This window comes from Somniosus microcephalus, unplaced genomic scaffold (genome assembly GCF_052327205.1).
Source record: "Somniosus microcephalus isolate GS21.2 unplaced genomic scaffold, FLI_Smic_1.0 unresolved_chr3, whole genome shotgun sequence".
Classification (NCBI taxonomy): Eukaryota; Metazoa; Chordata; class Chondrichthyes; order Squaliformes; family Somniosidae; genus Somniosus; species Somniosus microcephalus.
In genome coordinates, this window is record NW_028225181.1 from 41699753 (window position 1) to 41723272 (window position 23520).

The 23520-nt window shown below is 45.2% G+C and overlaps 1 long non-coding RNA gene across 1 annotated transcript; it reads right to left on the bottom strand.

The window, feature by feature from the left end:
* Nucleotides 1–8741: 8741 nt before the first annotated feature.
* On the bottom strand, nucleotides 8742–20620 carry LOC147091387 (uncharacterized). Its single transcript, XR_015075145.1, has 2 exons — nucleotides 20178–20620; nucleotides 8742–9676 (listed from the first exon to the last, which is right to left on the bottom strand). It is a non-coding gene; the product is annotated as an uncharacterized LOC147091387 (long non-coding RNA).
* Between the last annotated feature and the right edge of the window lie 2900 nt (nucleotides 20621–23520).

Here is a 23520-nt window from a genome sequence, read left to right on the forward strand (position 1 = left end):
TACGAGAAACCCAAAGGTGTGGCGAGATTGAGGAACTAAAGAAATTATTATTAGTAAGAAACAGCATTGGCAAAATTAATGGGACTAAAAGTCGATAAATCCCAAGGACCAGATGATCTGCATCCTAGGGTTTTGAAAGAGGTGGCTTTTGGGAGAGTGGACGCATTGGTTGTCATCTTCCAAATTTCTATAGATTCTGGAACGGTTCCTGCAGATTGGAGGATAGCAAATGTAACCCCACCATTTAAGAAAGGAGGGAGAGTGAAAACGGGAAACTACAGATCTGTTTGCCTCACATTAGTAATTTGGGAAATGCTGGAATCTATTAGCAAGAACACAGTTAGAAACTTAGAAACATAGAAACATAGAAGATAGGAGCAGGAGTAGGCCATTCGACACCTCGAGCCTGCTCTGCCATTCAATGAGATCATGGCTGATCATTCAATCTCAGTACCCTGTCCCTGCCTTCTCCGCATATCCCTTGATCCCTTTAGCCTTAAGAAATATATCTAACTCCTTCTTGAACATATTTAATGAATTGGCCTCTACTGTCTTCTGTGGTAGAGAATTCCACAGGTTCACCACTCTCTGGGTGAAGAAATTCCTCCTCATTTCTGTCATAAATGGCTTACCCCTTATCCTTAGACTGTGACCCCTGCTTCTGGACTCCCCCGCCATCTGGAACATCCTTCCTGCATCTAGTCTGTCTAGTCCTGTTAGAATTTTATAAGTTTCAATGAGATCCCTCTCATTCATCTAAACTCCAGCGAACATAAGCCCAATTGACCCAATCTCTCTTCATACGTCATTCCTGCCATCCCAGGTATCAGACTGGTGAATCTTCGCTGCACTCCCTCCATGGCAAGAACATCCTTCGTCAGATAAGGTGACCAAAACTGCACACAATACTCAAGGTGTGGTCTCACCAAGGCCCTGTACAACTGCACCAAGACTTCCTTGTTCCTTTACTCGAATACTCTCGCTACGAAGGCCAACATACCATTTGCCTTCTTAACCGCCTGTGCACCTGCATGCTTTACTTCAGTGACTGGTGCACAAGGACACTCATGTCTCGTTGCACTTCCCCTTCTCCCAATCTATTGCCGTTCAGATAATAACCTGCCTTCCTGTTTTTGCCACCAATGGGAACAACCTCGCATATATCCACATTATACTGCATCTGCCATGCATCTGCCCAATCACCCAACCTATCCAAATCATCTTGGAACTACTTAGAAACTAATACTATAATTGGGCAGAATCAACATGGATTTATGAAAGGGAAATCCTGTTTAACAAACCTATTGGTGTTTTTGAGGATATAACTAATGAAGTAGACAAAGGGGAACCGGTAGATGTGGTTTATTTGGATTTTCAGAAGGCCTTCGATAAGGTCCCACACAAATGGTTGGTGAACAAAATTAGGGCAAATGGAATTGGGAGTGATATACGTGAATGGATTGAGAATTGGTTAACAGACAGAAAACAAAGAGGAAGGATAAACGGGTCTTTTTCAGGATGGCAGGCTGTGACTAGAGGGGTTCGGCAAGGATTGGTGCTTGGGCCCCAGCTATTCACAATTTAAATCAATGATTTGGATGAGGGGACTTTATGTAACATTTCCACATTTGCTGAAGATACAAAGGTATGTGGCAGTGTCAGTTGTGAAAAGGATGTGAATAGGCTTCAAGGGGATCTCGACAGGCACAGTGAGTGAGCGAGAAAATTGCAGATGGAATATAATGTGGATAAATGTGAAGTTATCCACTTTGGTAGAAAAAACAGAAATTCAGAGTAAATCCTAAATGCTGAAAGATTGGGGAGTGCAGATGCTAAAAGGGACCTGGATGTCTTTGTGCATGAGTCACTGACAGTTAATGTGCAGGTGCAGCAAGCCATTAGGAAGGCAAATTGTATGCTAGCCTTCATTACAAGAGGATCTAAGTGCAGTAGTAAGGAAGTTTTACTCCAATTGTATAGGGCCTTGGTGAGACCACACCTGGAGTCATGTGTACAATTTTGGTCCCCTTACCTAAGGAAGGATATATTTGCCATAGTTGGAGTACAATGAAGTTTCACGAGATTGTTTCAAGGGATGGCGGGACTGTCGTATGAGAAGAGATTGAGTAAATCAGGCCTGTATTCTCTTGAATTCAGAAGAATGAGAGGGGATCTCATTGAAGCATACAAAATTATTACAGGGCTTGATAGGGTGGTTGCTGGGAGAATGTTTCCCTTGGCTGTGGTGTCTAGAACCAGGGGCCACAGGCTCAGGATAAAGGATCGGCCATTCAAGGCTGAGATGAAAAGAATTTTCTTCAGACAGACTTGAACGTCTTTGGCAGAAAACTGATCTAATCATCCATCATCAGATTTGACTCGATCATGTGAAGCTCTATCGGTCCTGCTCTGCATCACTAAAATCGCCGATTTAAGATCATCCAGAATTGCAAAAATAACACCAGGCTTCCCATCTCCACCACTAACCGTCTGCTTCTCCCCTGGTTCCTCCCTCCTCAACCCCAACAACAAATTTGAGGAGTTCATGGACTTCTTTGTTTATAAAATCGACATCAGTTCAACTGCTTCTGCTATTAATTCCTTCGCTTCCCCAATCCCATTTAATCTTACTTCCTCTCCGTTTTCCCCTGCCCTAAGCATAAATTGGCATATTCCTCCAATTTTTCTCCTGCCTCCCCTCATGCGCTCTCCGAGCACATCTTGTCAATGAGAGCGACCTCCTGCTCTTCCGACCCTATATCTACTAAATTGCTGACAACCCAAGTTTCCTTCCTGGCTCCCACGTTCGCGGATATTGTTAACTGTTCTCTCTACACTGATATTGTCACCCTTTGCTTAAAATATGCTGTCCTCATTCCTCGCATCAAATCAAACAATTCACCCCTCTGTTCATGCAAATTATCGCCCCATCTCATACCTCACTTTCATCTCCAAAATTATTGAACGTGTTGTCGCCTCCCAAATCCGTGCCCATCTTTCTCAGAACTCCTTGTTTGAATATCTCCAGTCAGACTTCCACCCCTGCCAATGAAACTGCTCTTACCAAAGTCACAAATGACAACCTAATTTTCTCCGACAAAGGTATTCTATCAATTTTCGTCTGCAGCCTTTGAAACTCTTGACCACAACCAAGACCTCTCCACCGTCTTCCAGCTGGATGTGACTGCAGTCGCCTGGTTTCATTCCTATCTTTCTAGCCATTACCATAGAATCACCTGCAATGGCCTCTCTTTCCAGCCACACATGGTCACCTCTGCTGTCCCACAAGGATTTATCCTTGGTCCCCTCCTAGTTCTCATCTACATGCTTCCGCTCAGTGACATCATCCGACAACAGAAACGTGAGTGTTCACATGTACACTGATGATACCCAGCTCTACCCCTTCACCACATTGGTCAAACCCTCCACCACCTCTATACTATCAGAATGCCTGTCCGACATCCAGCACTGGAAGAGTAAACGTTTCCTTCAAAACATATCAGAAAGACCGAAGACATTGCCTTTGTTTCACACCATAAACTCTGTTTCCTATACACTGATTCAATCTCGCTCCACGGCAACTCTCTGAGGCTGAACATGTCTGGTCGCAACCTTGGTGTCATATTTGCTTTCTAATTGAGCTTCCTACTTCCTGAAAAGCAAAAAACTATGGATGCTGGAAATCTGAATTAAAGACAGAAAATTTTGGAACTACTCAGCCTGTCTGGCAGCATCTGTGGAGAGAGAAACAGAATCAACATTTCAGGTCGATGACCCTTCGTCTGAACTGGAAAAAGCTGGAGATGGAACAGGGTTTTAAGCAAGTTTGGGGCATGGAAACGGGGAGGGGAGGAAAGAACAAAAGGGAAGGTCTGTGATAGGATGGCAGGAGAGATTAAGGGCTAGAAATTAGCTATAGCCCCGCCAGCTCGCTTGCGCCCAGAATTTACCGCTGGGCGCGGAACCACTCGCGCCCGTCCGATATTCAGTTTCAGCGCCCCAAGTCGAGGACGGGCGCTGTTCCAGGGTGTGGCCGCCCCCGCTTGGGGCGCTGCAACTGAATATCGGCGCGCTAGTTGCCACAGCGCCACCCGCAGTGGAGCGGCAGGCTGCGGTACTGCAGGCTTTCTTCCCTCTCTTAAGGGGGAGGTGCCTGCAACAGCCGGAGCCCCGATCGCGAGTGCCGGCAAAAGAGCCCGGCACAACGGAGAAGTGCCGGGCTGCCGGAAACCAGCCGGCAATGCCGCGAGGGGTGGGTGGAGGAGGCCGGGGAAGGAGGTGCAGGCAGGCGGCCGCCGAAAAACGGCCGGCCGCACCTCCACCTTAAAGCGCCCCACTAAGGCTGCATTACGGCCACGGTTGCAGAACGTTGTTTGCGGCCGCCACGGAAGAGGCGGCCGCAACTAAATATGGGGGTCGTGCCGGTATCGGGGCGGAACCGCGTCACTGCGCACACCGATGACGTCATCGGTGCTGGCGCAGCGCTACCGGCTACCGCCGCCATTCCCGCTGCACTGAATATCAGCGCAGCCTCCTCTTTTGGCGCAGAAGCCCTCTTTCGGCGGTACCTGGGCGCAAAGCTGGCGGGGCCTTACTGAATTTCTAGGCCTAAGAGACAAAACGGATGATGGTGCATGGCAAAACGAGATGGTAATGGGACAAATAAAGAAACAGAATATTGCTTTGGATGAATTGTAAATGGCGATGGCAGAAAGAAAGGTAGCTGCCATGTGAGAGAGAGAAAAATATATGGAAATAAAGATAGGAGCCGAGGTTATGGTCTGAAATTGTTGAACTCGATGTTGAGTCCAGAAGGTTGTAAAGTGTCTCATCGAAAGATGAGGTGCTGTTTCTGGAGCTTACGTTGAGCTTCATTGAAACAGTGTAAGAGGCCGAGGCGTGAGTGGGAGTGGAATTGGACCTGAAGCTCGGGGTCAACCCACGAACTAATTGGAGGTATAAGGGAAAGCGATCACCCAATCTGCGTCTTTTCTCCCCAATGTAGAGGAGACCGCATCGTGAGCAGCGAATAATGAAAACTAAATTGCAAGAAACACAAGTAAATCGCGTTTTCACCTGGAAGGAGTGTTTGGGGTGCTGGACAGTGGGAAAGGCGGAGTTAACAGGGCATCTGTTGCATCTCTTGCACTTGCATGTGAAGGTGCTGGGTGAAGGGGAAGGGGTGTTGTGGGATGATAGAAGAGTAGTCCAGGGTGTCGTGGGCCAGCGTTCCTAATTCCTATCCATTCTATCACTAAGACTGCCTATTTCCAGCTTCGTAACATCGCCCATCTCTGCGCATGCCTCAACTTACATGCTGCCAAAACTCTAGTCCATGTCTGTCTCACATCTAGACTTGCCTATTCCAACAAAATCCTGGCTGGCCTCCCTAGTTCTGTGCTCCATAAACTTGAGGCCATCAAAAACTCTGCCACACGTGTCCAAACTCGCACCAAGACCCACTCGCCCATCTCCTCTGTGATTGCTGAACTACATTGGCTCCCGGTTAAGGAATGCCTCAATTTTGAAATTCTCATCCTTGTTTACAAATCCCTCCATGGTCTCACCTCTCCTTATCTCTGCAATCTCCTCCAGCCCTTTAATCCACCTAGACCTCTGCACTCCGCCTATTCTGGTCTTTTGAACATCCCAATTTTAATTGGCTTCACCATTGGCTGTATTAGCTTCAGTTCACTACGTCCTAAGCTCTGGAATTCCCGCCCTAATTCTCTCCCTTTATATTTCCTCCTTTAAGACGCTTCTTAAAACCTATATCTTTGAACAAGCTATTGTTCACCTGCACTAACATCTCCTTATATGGCTCGGTGTCAATTTTTTTTGATAACCCTTCTCTGAAGCGTCTTGAGACTTATTATTACGTTACAGGCATGATATAAATGGAAGTTGTTCTTTTGGTTTGATGGAATAGTTGAGAGGGAGTTTCACTCTGCATATAAAGCATGCTGCATCTGACATTATTTCATCTTTGTTGATTGTTATTTACCGGGTAGTACCGTACTCTCTCATCTTTAGTAATACCTTCTCTGTTCTTCCCATGTTTGTGGGGGCATTCTTTCAGGAGCTTTATCCATTATCTCCCATGATGTTCACCTCCAATTACTGCTTTGATTGTCACACCACTTGATCCCTCTTATTATCCCTTCTCTAATTGCCTCTGATGCCCTTCTTGTTGGAGGGAATAGACTGGTTTCAGAACACAGAATAGGTTGTAATATCCCTGCCTCACCCCAACACTAATACCTCAAATTGCCTCTCATTGCCAAAGCAGGAGGGAGAAACATTGCCTGTTATAAAAAGAAGGGAGACTTCTGAATGTATAAAGCAAGAAATGGACAATGGAGGGGGGCAGCTGTGGACATTGAATAATGACCTTTGGTGGATTGTAGGGAGAATTAATGAGACGTAATTTTGGAAGTCTGTGCTCCCTGCCTGGAGTCTCAGAACATGGGAGCGGGTCGGGGATGGGCCTAATTGTATAACCTGTGTTCATGGCCAGTGAGACTGCACACCAGGAGCAGAGCCTGTTCAATGTGACCCTGTGACACCTCGAGTGGGAGGGGCGCTGGCTGCTTTGTGAAATCATTCCTGTATATGTGTGATTGGCTCCTGGCTCCTGTGTGATGTCACCTAGTGACAATCACCGCCTCTGGTTACGGCCCATCAGTGGGATGTCAGTGTGGGAGGTTCTGGAGTGACAGCTGACTCTGGGATTGTGTTTAGTCCCAATAAACAGGGCAAAGGGCAGAAAAGAACAATGTAATATTGAAGAAAGTAATTCAAATACATTCAATAATTTAAAATATTTTCAAATTCAACATTATCACATTGACAAAAACTGCCCAGTTGTATTCCTGGGCCATATTCTGGGATTAAAATGAATCATTTCTCCATTGAAAGATTCTGGGAGTGAGCAATATCTCAGGAATCTGGAGAAAGTGAATTCGAATCATCACCAACTCACTGGGACTGGGGAAATGTCGCTGGCTTCAAACAGCAGATCCGACATGAAGGATACCCTCAGTGTCGCTGAAGGGATAAAATGGGACGATGCATCAGTGATTGGAAATATGAGGAACTTTACTGCGAATCCCATTAGTCCACTATTTTGCCGAGGTGTGAGTCTAACCAGACGTTGGGAGCTGATCCAGATCTGCCTTCACGCTCGGACTTTGATGTAAGAAGTTGAGTGGAGCTTTACTCGTAGATAAACCTTGCCAATACCTCACCTGGGAGTGTTTGACTGTTGCAAGTAGAGGAATCTTCATTCTGTATTCAACCCATGCTGTACCTGACCTGGTTATGCTTCATTGGGCAGTGTCAACTAAACTGTGCTCTGAATTGAACAACTGCTCTGTGTGTGTTTGATGGGACAGTGTAGAGGGATCTTTAATCTGTATCTAACGCGGGCTGTAGCTGCCCTAGGTGTATTTGGTGCAACAGTATAGAGGGAGCTTTACTCTAACTAATCCGTGCTGTTCTGCCCTGGGAGTGTATGATGAGCCAGTGTAGAGGGAGCTTTACTCTGTATCTAAACCGTGAATATGCTGTCCTGCGAGTATTTTATGGGACAGTGCAGATGGAGCATTGCACTGTATCTAACAGTACTGTACATGCCCTGGGAGTGTTTGATGGGACCATGTAGATGGAGCTTTACTCTCTATCTAACCCGTACTGTAGCTGCCCTGGGTGTGATTGATGGGACAGTGGTACATTATGGAATTGGGAGGCAGCAGTAGTACAATGTAGAATTGGAGGCAGCAGTAAATGGTACAATTGCGGAGGGCAGCAGTACATTGTGGAACTGAGAGGCATTAGTAAATGGTAAAATTGGGGACCGCAGTTGTACATTGTGGGAATTGGGTGACAACAGTACATAGTACAATTGCGGAGAAAGAGAGAGTGGGAGTGATGTGAGGCATGCCAGGTGAAAGAGTGGGTGAGGTTTTTCTACAGGAAATCAATGACAGTGTGTTATGTGAACAATGCATCTCTATAGATGCATTCTGCACTCTGCAGCCTTCCGGACTCTGGACTCAATATCGAGTTCAACAATTTCAGATCATAAGCTCTGCCCCCATTTCATTTTCTCTTCTAATTGTTCCACTCCTTTCCCCCCCCCCTTTCCTTTTGTTTCTCTCTCACACCTGGCAGCTATCTTTTGCCCTGCCAGTACACTTTACCCGTAATCCCAGCCTATTACCATCTCGTCTAGCTTCTAATCTCTTTTACTTCTTTTGTTTCTTTTATTCTTTTGTCCGATCGCAGCCCTGCCTTCGATCTAGTTTCTTTTCTTTCCAGTTTTGAAGAAGGGTTCAACCCGAAACGTCAACTCAAATTTCTCTCCACGGATGTTGCCTGACCTGCTGAGCTTTTCCAGCATTTTCTGTTGTTACAATGCATCTCTATACTTGTGTTAATATTTATTGTGGATGTGTTGGAAAATATCACTGCACAAAGAATGTCCCTGCTGTTATTTTCAGGTTTGCGCTTTGTTCTGTGATTCAGTTAATAATTGAACATGGACTGGGTTAATATTTACAGGGGGCTTGTATCCTTCTCATTGTAAATATGAGCACAGGGTTTAGGGGAGTATTTTGTTGATTATTACCAGTGCTTCGCAGTATAACAGTATGGTCAGTGTTTGTCAGTGAGTCGGCTAATACTATCCTTTATCACTGTCCCCACGGGTGAGACTGGGTCGGACAGAATATGAGGCTTGATTAATTTCTGATGCAGGAACTTCTTCCGTTCTTCTCATCCTTTAATGAATTTAGCAATTAAAGTAAAGGGATATTTCACCACATTTATCAACTGCTGTCTAAACCTAGTCTGTGTCACGGCATAAATGCAAGTGTTTTTACAACAACTCAGGAGCTGGAGCATTTGTCCCAAATATGGAAAATATATAGGTAGAGATACAAAATAATCAACCAATCGCCACACCCGGTTATATATAGAATACACCATAATCACAGACCATAACAGGATGAAATTGCACGAAATAGCAAACAGTAAAATGATGGATTTCCTGCGGCTCTCCATCTCTGGGTCTCTGGGACTCTCCCCACTGCTGGGACCACGGAGTCTCCTGCGGGCTCTGCTGGACATTAAAATGTGTCTGACAGTGACAGCATTGAGCAGCAGAATCAGAACAAATGGGACCCCCGGGTGAGAATATGATGAATGAACTCGATTGCCCCCCAGACCGGTGAATACTGAGCATCGAATGTTACCGCACAGAACCAGGGGACGTTCTTTAGCCCATATTCATCTGTCAACATAAAATACCAGAAAACGTTCTTTAAACAGCTCAACACAGTCACGGTTCCTAGAACAGCAGCTGCCGTTTTCTTGGTGCAATATTTAGTTTTCAGCTTCTGGCAACAAATTGCCACAAAACGATCAAAGGTGAAAGTGACAGTGAACCAGACAGAACAGTCTGCGACTGCATAAAGCAGGACGGCGTGGATATTACAGACCGGGATAGAATACACAGGAGAAAGTGGTTTCTTATATGACATCGGAATCTGCCTCAATATCAGGTCGAGGATAACGACCAGTAGATCCGCCGCTGCCATGGCCACCAGGTAGCGAGTGACACATGTGAAGAGACCGCACTTTCCCCGAGACAGGATCACAATGGTCACTAAGTTAACTGCGGAAGAGAAATAAACAGTGAAGATTTACATCAGGCTGGCAGCAAAAGCAGCATTTTAATGGAATTCGGGGTGAAATCTGCAATTAATTAACGACAATCATTGATATAATCTAATTATATTACCTTTGAATCTGTGAATCTTTATTGTAAGAATAATTAATCAATAAATTAAATGAGAATTAATACATAAAAGTAACAGATGTTTGCTCACTGAGAGATGAAATGATAGATCTACCTTTAGCCCAGCATATATAAAGCACCAGCTGAGGTACCAGGGATGCAAAGGACCAGAGTATGTCAGGAATAGATTGGGAAAATCAGATTAGCACATTTCAGAAAGGTAGTGAATTTATTGAGTGTGTCCAGGATAGTGTTCTGTAGCAATAGGTTCTTAACCAACAAGGGGCATTCCATGTTAGATTCAGTAATGAGTAATGAGCCAGATTTACTTAACAGCCTAATGATGTGGAACATTTATCTAATAGTGAGCATAACATGATCGAGTTCAATGACGAGAAAGGCGAAAAGCTACTAAGATTCTAGGTGTAGGTAATGCTGACTTCATCGGGATGAGGCAGAGACTGCCCACAGTAAACTGGGCCAACCTGTTAATGGGTAAAACAACAGACAATCAGTGGCGATGTTCAAAAACGAATTTCAGCTGATACAGAAACAGATTATTCTCCTGAGGGGCAAGAGCTCTATTTGTCAAAAACAGCCCTGGACGACTAAAGTGGTAATAAAATGGAAAAAAAAGACAAAAAAATGCAAAAAATAACACAGATCCTGGCGAATGGGAAAGATACAAAGAACAGCAAAGGGTAACAAAATAGATATTAAGATCTACAAAAGGGATTATGAAAAGAAACTTCGAAGGTATAACAAAATAAGCACAAAGAATTTTTACAATTATATTAGGAAAATAGGGTAGTCCAGAGTAAATTTGAACCCTTAAATACTGAAAGCGGTGAATTGTCCATGATAATAAGGAAATGGCGGACAGTTTGAAAACAAACTTTGTTTCAGTATTTACAGTAGAGGAAGAAGCATGCCGGAAATCCCAAGGAAGCTAATATTGTATCAGGGACAGGGACTCAATAAAATTAACGTCAATAAACAAACAATAATAAAAACAGTAAAGACTCTAAAGGGTGACACATTCCCAGGGCCAGATGGGACCTCAACTATTTACAGTTTTTATTAACGACGTAGATAATGGCATAGAAAGTGATATGTCCAAATTTGCAGATGACAAAAAGCTAGGCAGCAATTTAGGCAGTGTTGATGACAGGATGAAATTGAAAAAGATATCGATAGATTAATGAATGGACAATAATGTGGCACATGGACTTTAACTTAGGTCATAGTGAGGTTTTCCAATTTGTAAATATTATTGATCGAACAGTGTACTTTCCAAATGGTGAAAAGCTAAAAAGAGTGGCGGTCTAAAGAGCGAGCGGTGCATCGACATAGTTCTTTAAAATGCCATCAACAGGTACAGCAAATAATCAAAAACGCTAAAGGAATGCTGGCCTTTTTATCTAATGTACGAGAAGACAAGAGGCTAGAAGTTATGCTGCAGCTATACAAAGCCCTAGTTTGACCACACCTGGAGTAATGTGAGTATTTCTCCGCACCACACTTAGGAAGAATACATTAGCCTTGGAGGAAGTGCAGTGTTGGTTTACCGGAATGAACGCAAGACTCCAAGGGTTAAGCTACGCAGAGAAATTACACAGATTAGGATTGAATCCCTTAGAATTTAGCAGGCTAAGAGGTGGCCTGACCGAAGTTTTCAAGATATTAAGTTGAACAGATTGGTACAAAAATTAGAGCCATACATTTTCAGGGGAGAAATTAGGAAACACTTCTGCACACAAAAATGTGCTGGGAACTCTTTTCTGCAAATGGCAGTTGTTGCTGGATCAATTGCTAATTTTAAATCTGAGATTGATAGAGTTTTCATAACCAAAGTTATTAGGGGCTATGGGGCAAAGTTGGGTATATGGAGTTAGCTCGCAGATCAGCTATGGCGAAACAGGCTTGAGGGGCTAAATGATTTACTCCTCTTACTATGTTCCTATGTTATTATATTCTTACATAAATTCGTGTCCCGAGATCAGTCAGCATTTTGAGCAGTGCAGTTCACTTCTGTGCCCTGTGTTAGGGATTTGGAAATCCCGCTTGGATTCCTGATCTTGGTTTGAATATTCCATTATATATAGAACAGTAAAATCATGTAACACCAACATACACAAACTACAACTGTGCTGTCTCTCTGTAGCAATTTATGTTAGTTTCCCAGTTAATTCAGGGGTTTGAGTAAGTTGGGTCGATTCCCATTGTGTGCTGCCACCTAGTGGCTATTTGGTACCTAGCAACTGCAGTAAAAGCGCAGTAAAGCACAGTAAGTGCAGTAAAGTAAACTACTGTATACTACAGACCTACAGCGGCACATGCTCTGGGAAGTTATATTGTTCCCACGCCTGAGTCTTGGATATTATTTGTCTGTAAGTACTTGAGAATGTTATAGATGATTAGTGTACACTGTATGTTGCAGAAAATGTTTAGTTTGTAACTTTTCTCTGTAAGCAAACTTACACAGCTAGCCGTGAAGTGCTCGTTCTCTGTCTAGCTGGTTAACTAGTAGCTGTATTTTGATGCACTATGTACAGGGCTAATTTAAAGAGAATGCCTTCCAGTTTGCTAAATGTATATTCACAGTAAGCTGTGTTTCCACGTGTTTGGTAATTTACATGCCAAATGTACTGTGTTGCTCAGGCGTACCTAAATTTGTGTATGCATATCAGTTATGCGCTTGTATACTAATGTGTGCTTCCATTTCTGTGTTGTATTTCAGTTTTACAATAAGAATCTTTCAGTAAAGCTTTACAAGAAAAGTCAAGCCTTGTGATTGTTATGGGAAGATATCAAGTTGTTAGCTACGTGTCTAGCTCTGCATAGGAACGCGCTGCGAGGGCAGAAAATAAAAAGACAACAGCACAGCGGGCTCAAGCACAAGAAGATACCACTCAGCTACCATGAGTCTATGCTCAGGAAGACAATGTACCATAGAGGACGTCGACCAGCCAATCGAGAAGCATGAGCCTCTCCGAGCAAATGATGCCAAGTCACAGTCCTCTAAAGCATCCTCTAGATCATCTCGGCGGTCCAGCAGACCGTCATCATCGACAGCTTCTGCAGCCGCCAAAGCACGTGCCAAGGCAAAAGCTGCCCAGGCTCAATTGTCCTTCACTGAAAACAAAGCTAGTGTGATGAAGCAGAGAGCTGACCTCGACACTAGTGTGATGAAGCAAAGAGCTGACCTCGACGCTAGTGCGATGAAGCAGAGAGCTGACCTCGACGCCAGTCTCCACATTCTCCAAAGCCAGAGAGCTGCCGCTGCTGCTGAAGCTGAAGCTGCAGCTTATGAAGAAGGTGAGGAGAACGAAGGCGGGGAGCCCAGCCATGAAGCATATGTTCTAGAACAGCCCCTCAGTCCAGTGCAATGTATAAGTATGTCCAACAACACTCCAAATTGTTCTTCAAGGAAACATCCAGGTATCTCGACGCAGAACCAGCTACTCACCACAGTAGCAAACAGCCTGTTTTTGGAGACACTGAGCTTAAAGGAGAAGAAACAAGTAAGACTCACCTGCAGAGACCTCCACAGCACTCGGCCAATCCAGCCAAGCAGTCCTCACCCGAGCCACAAGGTGCACAAGACCTCGCTAGGTACCTTATCCACCGAGAATTGTTAAGTTCAGGCCTTCTAGAATTTGATGACCATCCTGAAAATTATTAGTCATGGAAAGCGTCCTTCCTGAGTACCACCAAGGACTTGAATCTGTCAGCCAGAGAAGAACTAGATTTGATGACAAAGTGGCTCGGAGCTGAGTCATCAGAATAGGCGAAGAGAATTCGCTCAGCGCATGTCCGCAATCCCACAGCAGGCCTCAACCTGGTTTGGCAACGTCTCGAAGACTGTTATGGGACACCAGAAGTCATTGAACATGCACTGCTCAAGAAGATTGAGGACTTTCCGAAGCTAACCAACAAAGATAATGTCGAGCTCCGAGAACTGGGTGACATTCTCCTCGAACTGGAGTGTGCTAAGGGAGAAGGTTACCTGACCGGCCTCTCGTATTTGGGTACAGCTCGTGGGGTAAACCCAATAGTGGAAAAGCTCCCCTACAACCTTCAAGAGCAATGGATAGCTAAGGGATCCAAGTACAAGGAGGACAATGGAGTGGCATTTCCCCCCTTCTCTCTCTTCTCCAGGTTCGTCCAACAACAGGCAAAGGTGAGGAATGATCCAAGTTTCACTTTCACCACCTCCAGCAGTTACGCTTCTTCGAGAACAGAGAAACCCACAAATTACAGCAACAAAGCCTCTGTGAGCGTGCACAAAACAGATGTTCCAGCCGAACCCTCAGCCAACCAATCCAGTTCTGCTGGGAATAAAGTGGATGACCCAGATCGTCAGTGTCCAATACACAAGAAGCCCCACCCACTCAAAAAGTGTCGAAGCTTTAGAGACAAGCCTATTGATGAGTGCAAATCATACCTGAAAGAGAATCGCATCGGCTTCAGGTGTTGTGGGTCGACTATGCACATGGCAAAAGACTGCAAGGCGACAATCAAGTGCTTTAAGTGCAACAGTGAAAAACACATCGCAGCCCTGCATCCAGGTCCTCCTCCTTCAACCACCGAGAGTGCTGCGGTTGACAAAGAGGATAGCGGGGAGCAAAGCGAAAGCACATCTTCTTCAGTCATCTCCAAGTGGACAGAGGTTTGTGGAAATGCAAGCAGCCCACGCTCATGCTCCAAAATCTGCTTGGTTAAAGCATATCCTGCAGGGAGAAAGGAGAAGGCAATCAAAATGTACGCAGTGCTCGATGAGCAAAGTAACAAGTCTCTAGCGAAGACAGAATTCTTCAATCTCTTTGAAGTCAAGGTCAGCGCAGCTCTGTACATGCTAAAAACCTGTGCAGGGACAACAGAGACTACGGGTAGGAGAGTTGGGAACTTCATGATCGAGTCCATGGATGGGAAACTACAGCTTCCCTTCCCCACCTTAATTGAGTGTGACATGATGCCAGATGATAGGACGGAAATTCCCTCCCCAGAGGTCGCACGCCATCAGCCCCACCTACAGCCAGTTGCCAACAAGATTCCAGCTGTGGACCTGGACGCTCCAATCCTCCTGCTCTTGGGAAGAGACATCTTAAGGGTGCACAAGGTGCATGAGCAAATCAACGGGGCCCACAATGCGCAGCGGCTTGACCTGGGATGGGTCCTCGTGGGTGGAGTTTGCCTGGGAACAGTCCACAAACCAGCGGGTGTCAACGTCTATAAAGCAAACGTGTTGCACAACGGTCACACATCCTTTCTCAGCCCATGCCCAAACAGGATCCAGGTAAAGGAAGACTACGGTGGCATGACGCAGCATCATAGGTCAACCTCCTCTGCCTGTGAGGAAGAGGCAGGCCTCACTGTGAGCACAGACAGCCTAGGATGCTCAGTGTTTGAAAGGTCCAAGGATGATGACAAGCCAGCACTATCCATGGACGACAAAGCTTTCCTAACCATCATGGATGAGAAGGTTTACCAGGACGATGGACACAGCTGGGTGGCACCCTTACCATTTCACTCTCCCAGACGCCGTCTTCCGAGTAACAGGGAACAATCTATGAAGCGCCTCTGCTCACTCAGGAGAACACTGGAGAAAAGGCTAGAAATGAAGGGCCATTACATAGAGTTCACGCAGAAGATGCTGGACAACGATCAAGCCGAGCCTGCTCCACCTCTGGAGGAAGGTAAAGAACACTGGTACCTGCCAACATTCGGTGTGTATCACCCACAAAAGCCAGACCAGCTACGAGTTGTGTTTGATTCAAGTGCTGAATGTAAAGGAGTGTCTCTGAATGATGTGCTCCTCAGCGGCCCAGACTTGAACAACACCTTGTTGGGAGTTCTTCTGCGGTTCAGGAAAGAACCTGTAGCCCTGACAGCAGATGTGCAGCAAATGTTTTATTGCTTCGTCGTCCGAGAAGACCACAGGGACTATCTCCGCTACCTGTGGCATGAGGACAACGACATCAACAAGAATGTGGTGGAGTACAGGATGAAGGTCCACGTGTTTGGAAACAGCCCTTCACCTGCTGTGGCTATCTACTGCATGAGGCGAGCCGCTCAGAAAGGTGAGCAAGAATATGGCTCCGATGCGAAGCATTTTGTTGAGAGACAGTTCTATGTTGACGATGGTCTTACCTCGGTTACCACACCTGAAGAAGCAATAGATCTCCTGACAAGAACCAGAGCGATGTTGGCAGAGTCCAACCTGAGACTACACAAGGTAGCATCGAACAGTGGACAGGTGATGGAAGCCTTCCCTGCAGAGGACCGTGCCAAGGATCTGAAGGATTTGCACCTTGGAGTGGATCCTCTCCCGCTTCAATGGAGCCTGGGGCTCTCCTGGAACCTGGAAACAGACAGCTTCACATTCCTGGTGTCCCGTGAAGAAAGGCCATTCACACGGAGAGGCGTCCTGTCCACAGTCAACAGTTTGTACGACCCTTTGGGGTTCGTAGCTCCCATAACAATGCAAGGAAAAGCATTAGTACGGGAACTCTCATCGGATCAGAGTGAGTGGGATGCTCCACTCCTCCCAGAAAAAGAAGCAAAATGGAACCTATGGAAGGAGTCCTTGAAGGCTCTCGAAGACCTGCACATAGAGAGGTGCTGCATTCCAGGCTCGCTGTCTTCAACACAGAGAAGAGAGCTGTGCATCTTCTCAGACGCTTCCCCAGTAGCAATAGGAGCTGTGCCCTACTTGAGAGCAGCTGACACCGATGGGAAATACCATGGTGGATTCGTTATGGGGAAGTCCAAGTTGGCCCCTCGGCCTGCCCACACCATTCCACGTCTCGAGCGTTGTGCAGCTGTGTTGGCTGTTCAACTGTACGAGTTGATCAGAGACGAGATTGACATCGATGCGGGTGCCGTCAAGTTCTTCACGGACAGCAAGATTGTACTTGGTTACATCCACAACTCCACAAGAAGGTTTTATGTGTATGTTTCCAACCGGCTGACTCGTATCAGACGATCCACTCGCCCTGACCAGTGGTGCTATGTCTCCACAGACCTGAACGCTGCAGACCATGCTACCAGGTCTATACCAGCAGCACACCTACAGCAAAGCAGTTGGTTCTCGGGCCCCACTTTCCTGTCTAATGTCAACACAGAGGAGACTCCTGAGTCCAATCCCTTCACCCTTGTGGTGCCTGAAGCTGATACTGAGATTCGGCCTGAAGTTACGACCCTGGTCACCAAAGCCTCAGAATCTCAGTTGGGCTCACAACGCTTCGAGCGATTCTCAAGCTGGAGAACACTCTGCTGAACCACAGCCCGACTCATTCATGGAGCAGCATCCTTCAAGGGGAATTCAGACAACGTAGGACGCAAAGGATGGAAATGTTCTAAAGAAGTATCCAGCACAAGTGAGCTTTCACAAGCCAAAGGTGTGATCATTCGCTCTGTCCAGCATGATGTCTTCAAGGAGGAATTCAAATGTCTTGAAGAGGGACAGACATTCCCCAAGCAAAGCCCACTTAAAAAGTTCAACCCAGTTACAGATGAAGATGGTTTGCTCCGGGTCGGAGGGCGCATATCATCCGCAGACTTGTCAAGAGAACAAAAGCACCCTCTGATCATCCCGCGCACCCATCACATTGCCACACTACTCGTGAGATACTATCATGAGCAAGTGGCTCACCAAGGACGACACATAACAGAAGGAGCTATCCGAGCAGCCAGATACTGGATAATCGGGAGCAAGCATCTGGTTTCTTCCGTTATCCACAAGTGTGTTACCTGCCGCAAGCTACGAGGGAGGTTAGGGGACCAAAAGATGGCAGACTTGCCCGCTGACAGACTCACTCCAGAGCCTCCATTCACCAGCGTGGGCCTTGACGTCTTTGGGCCATGGACCATCATGACGCGTCGCACAAGAGGAGGTAGTGCAGGCAGCAAGCGCTGGGCAGTGCTCTTTACGTGCATGCCTACCAGAGCTGTGCACATTGAGCTGATCGAATCCATGTCAACAGACAGCTTTATCAATGCTCTGAGGAGGTTTTTCTCAATTCGTGGTCCAGCCAAACTTCTCCGCTCTGACAGAGGGACTAACTTCGTGGGTGCCTGTAAGGAGTTGGACATCCACACGGACGATGCAGCGGTAGGAAGCTACCTCCAAAAGAAAGGATGCACGTTGATGTTTAACCCCCCGCATTCATCCCACTTGGGTGGTTCATGGGAGAGGCTCATCGGTGTTGCCAGGCGTATTCTGGATGCTATGCTGCTTTGGACGGGACCTACTCATCTCACACATGACATCTTAAGCACTCTCATGGCTGATGTCATGGCAATCATGAATGCAAGACTCCTGGTGCCGACCCAGACATGCCTGCAGTCCTCACCCCAACGATGCTCCTGACTCAAAATATGAGTGCTATTTCAGCCCCCTCTGGAAACTTTGACATGGCTGAGTTGCACAGGAAGCAGTGGAAGCAAGTCCAGTGTCTTGCAGACACTTTTTGGAAGAAATGGAGCGGAGAGTGTTTGTCCACCCTACAGAGCCGTACGAAATGGACAGAAGACAAGCCAAATGTCAAAGTGAGAGATGTTGTCTTGCTGAAAGACAGCCAAGCACACAGAAATGAATGGCCAGTGGGACTGGTTGTCAAAACTCTGCCGAGCAGGGACAAGAGGGTCCGCAAGGTGGAGGTGAAGATTGTCAAGGAGGGTACTGTCAAAGTGTTTCTGAGGCCAGTCTCAGAGATCGTATTCCTCCTTTCTGAAGAAACCTAGAGAATGGATTCTGAGTATGTTTGCAGCCAAAGGACGTTTTCTTTAGGTTTATTTTGTATCTGTAGTGGTACAATGGAATTGTACCAAGCGGGGAGTGTGCTGTCTCTCTGTAGCAATTTATGTTAGTTTTCCAGTTAATTCAGGGGTTTGAGTAAGTTGGGTCGATTCCCATTGTGTGCTGCCACCTAGTGGCTATTTGGTACCTAGCAACTGCAGTAAAAGCGCAGTAAAGTGCAGTAAAGCACAGTAAATGCAGTAAAGTAAACTACTGTACACTACAGACCTACAGCGGCACATGCTCTGGGAAGTTATATTGTTCCCACGCCTGAGTCTTGGATATTATTTGTCTGTAAGTACTTGAGAATATTATAGATGATTAGTGTACACTGTATGTTGCAGAAAATGTTTAGTTTGTAACTTTTCTCTGTAAGCAAACTTACACAGCTAGCCGTGAAGTGCTCGCTCTCTGTCTAGCTGGTTAACTAGTAGCTGTATTTTGATGCACTATGTACAGGGCTAATTTAAAGAGAATGCCTTCCAGTTTGCTAAATGTATATTCACAGTAAGCTGTGTTTCCACGTGTTTGGTAATTTACATGCCAAATGTACTGTGTTGCTCAGGCGTACCTAAATTTGTGTATGCATATCAGTTATGTGCTTGTATACTAATGTGTGCTTCCATTTCTGTGTTGTATTTCAGGTTTACAATAAGAATCTTTCAGTAAAGCTTTACAAGAAAAGTCAAGCCTTGTGATTTTTATGGGAAGATATCAAGTTGTTAGGTACCTGTCTAGCTCTGCATAGGAACGCACTGCGAGGGCAGAAAAACCACCTTGACCTGCATTAATTAAAGGCAATTTTATTTAAAATGTACGGGTGTAATATGACAATGTTAAGACAAATACAAGTGAACTGCAGTTATAAATACAACCAAGCTGTAAGAAGTGCTTTGAAGATTGACTTTATCGCATATTTGTTCCAATACACAAATTGTAGCTCATTGAAATGAATATTTTCCAAATAACTTTGCAATGAATGGACTCGAATTATAATCAATATTTATAATTGAGAGTGTATGTCTCACTAAATGCATTTATCAACATCGAATTCAGCCAAATTATCCAACAGGCAAAGTGCTGCCGAACGGTTTTGTAAATATCCGAACACAAATGGAAGAGAGTTATCCTTGTACTTTTCACATGTTGGTTTCCAACTTTGTGCAAAGAATTTTAGATGAGAAAATATCAAAGGATTGTCTTAACCTCAGCTGGGGTACACTTGGAGGCAATAGAGAACCACCCTGGGTCTCACTGAGAGATCCACTGAACCGTGCCAGACGGGTATGTGTCAAAATTGTAAATTCAAAAAACAAATTGCAAATAACAGATTTGAAATCTGTCTAAATGAGCATTTTATGAGAATGTAACTTATCCTTGTAATCCTATTCCAACCTTCAGAAGCAGTGTCACTAATGCAGGACTGGAGATTGTGGAAAAGGAGACAATGACTGCAAATGAATGATTAGTGGATAGTTCACACGTTAAAAGATATGTATGTGATCTGCCTGGATTTGTTCCTGTGACACAGTAAATAACCACACTGCGCATTAGACGGAAACAAAAGCTACATACTATGGATACTGGAAATCTGAAATTAATTCAGAAAATGTTGTAAATACTCAGCAGGCAAGGCAGCACCTGTGGAGAGAGAGAAACAGAGTTAACGTTTCAGGTCGATGACCTTTGCCATTGGTGCCAATTCTGCAAAATCAAGAAAACATTCTTCCGATCTGTTAGAAATGTTCAGTGTGGATAGCAGATGGAAATTCATTAAAAATAGTGTCTGGGAATGAGAAGGAATATGGGAAGAAGGAAAGAAATACGTTATGCATTATTTACAGGATTAAAAGCTGGATACAAAGACTTAACAAGCGAAACCAACAGTCGAGGGCGGATGGGGTGGGGGAGTAAATTAAAAGAACAGTAAATCTGTTAACCATAATTTACAGAATTAATTATTAGATATAGAGTCTTAACAGGAGATCCAACTGTATCGAGGCTGTACGAGTATTTTTATACAATAATCCATGCATTAACAACGATAAAAAGAATGAAAGACATGCAAATATATGATTTAGACGATTAAACACATTGGAACACATAATATCATTAAGAACTGAATATTCCTCTGTAAATAGCAAGAATAATATTGCAGTATAACATGGTTTATGGAATTCATAACTGGGTATTGATTCTTACTCGGAACACCAACAACAGCGAGGATGGGATAGTAAATTTTTCGTATTTCATATAATAATTATTTTATCCGCAAATCATCATGCCAATTATCAGGAAGGGGCAGGGGCGGTGGTGGGGGCACAACCATGTCTTCCCTTCTGTGAGTCGCTGGTGGTCTTTGTGCTGGAGGCAGCGCGCTGACTGTGTGAGGTGACACAGTGAAGGGAGCTAATTCTTTAGAGCAGAGAGAAATCACTGAGTGACATTATTAGACCTCACTGTAACTGGCATAAATTACAGTCATTGAACAAACAGACTCATTGAACCATTGTCAACATAACACGTTACTGCAACACAATCTAGCTTAGCATGTTGTACACAGTTTTAAATTAAAAGTGAGTGAATGCGGAATACTTCATCCAACCATAAAATGCAGAGATACAACAAAGAGAGAGAAGTTTCTCTTCCTGTATTGAACAAAACCTGAGAACAAAAGATGAGAACGAGTCAGAAAACAGGAAGAATAAAAGAAGAAAGTAGGCTGGATTGCCCCAATCTTGTTATCTGATTTATTCAAACCCAGTCCATCAGGGTAAAAATAGTCACCATCAATAAACATTCCTAATCTTAGTGATGAACCCAGTGATGGAAAGATTATAATCGCACATGACACTGTTCTAGCCTCAGTCCAGGAAATGTATTCCCTGGACTGCCTGGATTACACTGTTACTGCCTCAGTCCAGGAATATCATTCCCAGGCCTGCAAGATTACACATCTCCCACCTCAGTTCAGTAATTTAATTCCAAGGACCGTCTAGAATACAAAGTTTCCACCTCAGTCCAAAAGTGTTATTCCCTGGGCTGCCTAGATTACACTGCTTCCACTTCAGTCCCGAATTTTAAATCCCTGCATCACCTAGAATACACTCACCTGACTCAGTCCTGGAAATTCATTGCCAGGGAGGCCTATATTATACTGCTCCTATCTGAGTTCAGGAATGTTATTCTCTGGACCAGCTGGATTGCACTGCTCCAGTCTCAATCCAGGAGTTTAATTCTCTGGTCCGCCTAGATTAAACAGATGCCTCGTCAATCAAGGAATTCAATTCCTAGGGCAGCCTACATTACACTGCTCCCGCCTTAGTCCAATTATTTAATTTTCAAAGCCGCCCAGATTATACAGTTCACATTTGAATCAAGAAATGTAATTCCATGGACAGCCTAGATTTCACTGCTCCCGCCTCAGTCAAGGCATTTCAACCAAAGGGCTGACTATATTACACTGCTCCTGCCTGAATCCAGGAATTTCAGCCCCTGGACAGCGTAGTTTTCGCTGCTCCCGCCGCAATCCTGGAATTTCAATGCTATATTCACCAAGGTTTATTTTATTCATTACATGGATGTGGGCGTTGCTGGCAATGCCAGCATTTATTGCCCATACCTGCTTGTCCTTGAGACAGTGTTGGTGAGCCGTCTTATTGAAGCACTAGAGTCTGTGCCGTGAACGTACTCCCACAGTACTGTTAGGGAGGGAGTTCCTGGATTTTGACCCAGCGACAATGAAGGAACTGCAATATATTTCCAATTCAGAATGGTGTTGAGGGGAGCTTGGAGGTGGTGGCTTTGCCATGATCCTGTTGTGCAAGTCCTTCTAGGTTGTACAGGTCGTGTGTTACGATGGTGATGTCCAAGAAGCCTTGGCGAGTTGCTGCAGTGCATCTTGTAGATGGTACACACTGCAGCCACGGTACGACGGTGGTGGAGGGAGTGAATGTTTAATGTGGTGGATGGGGTGCAAATTAAGTGGTCTACTTTGTCCTGGATGGTGTAGAGCTTCTTGCTTGCTGTTGGTGTAGCACTCATCAAGCCAAGTGCAGAGTATTCCATCACATTTCATACTTGTGCCTTGTCGATTGTGAAAGAATCTTGGGAGTCAAGGGGTGAGTCACTCGCCACAGAGTACCCGCCCTCTGACCTGTTCTTGCAGCCATTGTTTTTACGTGGCTGTTCCAGTTGTGTTTCTGATCAATGGTAACCTCCAGAATGTTGATGGTGGGGAATTAGGTGATGATAATGCTGCTGCCTGTCAAGGGGCGATGGCTAGGCTCTCTCTTGCTGGTGGAAATCATTGCCTGCCACTTGGGTGGCGCAAATGTAATTTGTCGCTTATCAGCCCACGCCTGAATCTCGTCCAGATTTCACTGCTCCCGCATCAGTCCAGGAATTCCATTCCCAAGTCTGTCGAGATTACACTCCCACCTCTGTCCAGGATTTTCATTCCAAGGGCTGCCTAGCATACACTGCAACTGCTTCAATCCAGGAATTTCATCCCCAGGGCCGCCTACTTTGCACTCCTCCTTAATCCATTAATTTAATTACCAGGGCTGCAAAATTGCACTGATCCCGCCTCAATATATTAATTTAATTCCCACGGCCGCCTAGATTGCTCCCGCCTAAGTCCAGGGTTTTAATTCCCAATGCACCCACCTAGAACTGCTACCATCTCAATCCAGCTATTTTATTCCCGTGGCCGCCTTCCTGACGCTGCTACTGCCTTCGTCCAGGAAGTTCATTCCCCGGGCAGCCTAGTTTAAACTGTTCTCGCCTCAGTCCAAAAAATTAGTTCCCTGGGTCACCAAGATTGCACTGCTCCCGCCTCAGTCCAGGAAATTCATCACCAGGGTTGCCACATTACACTGCTCCTCCTGCAGTCCAGAAACTTTAGTCCCAGTGCCGC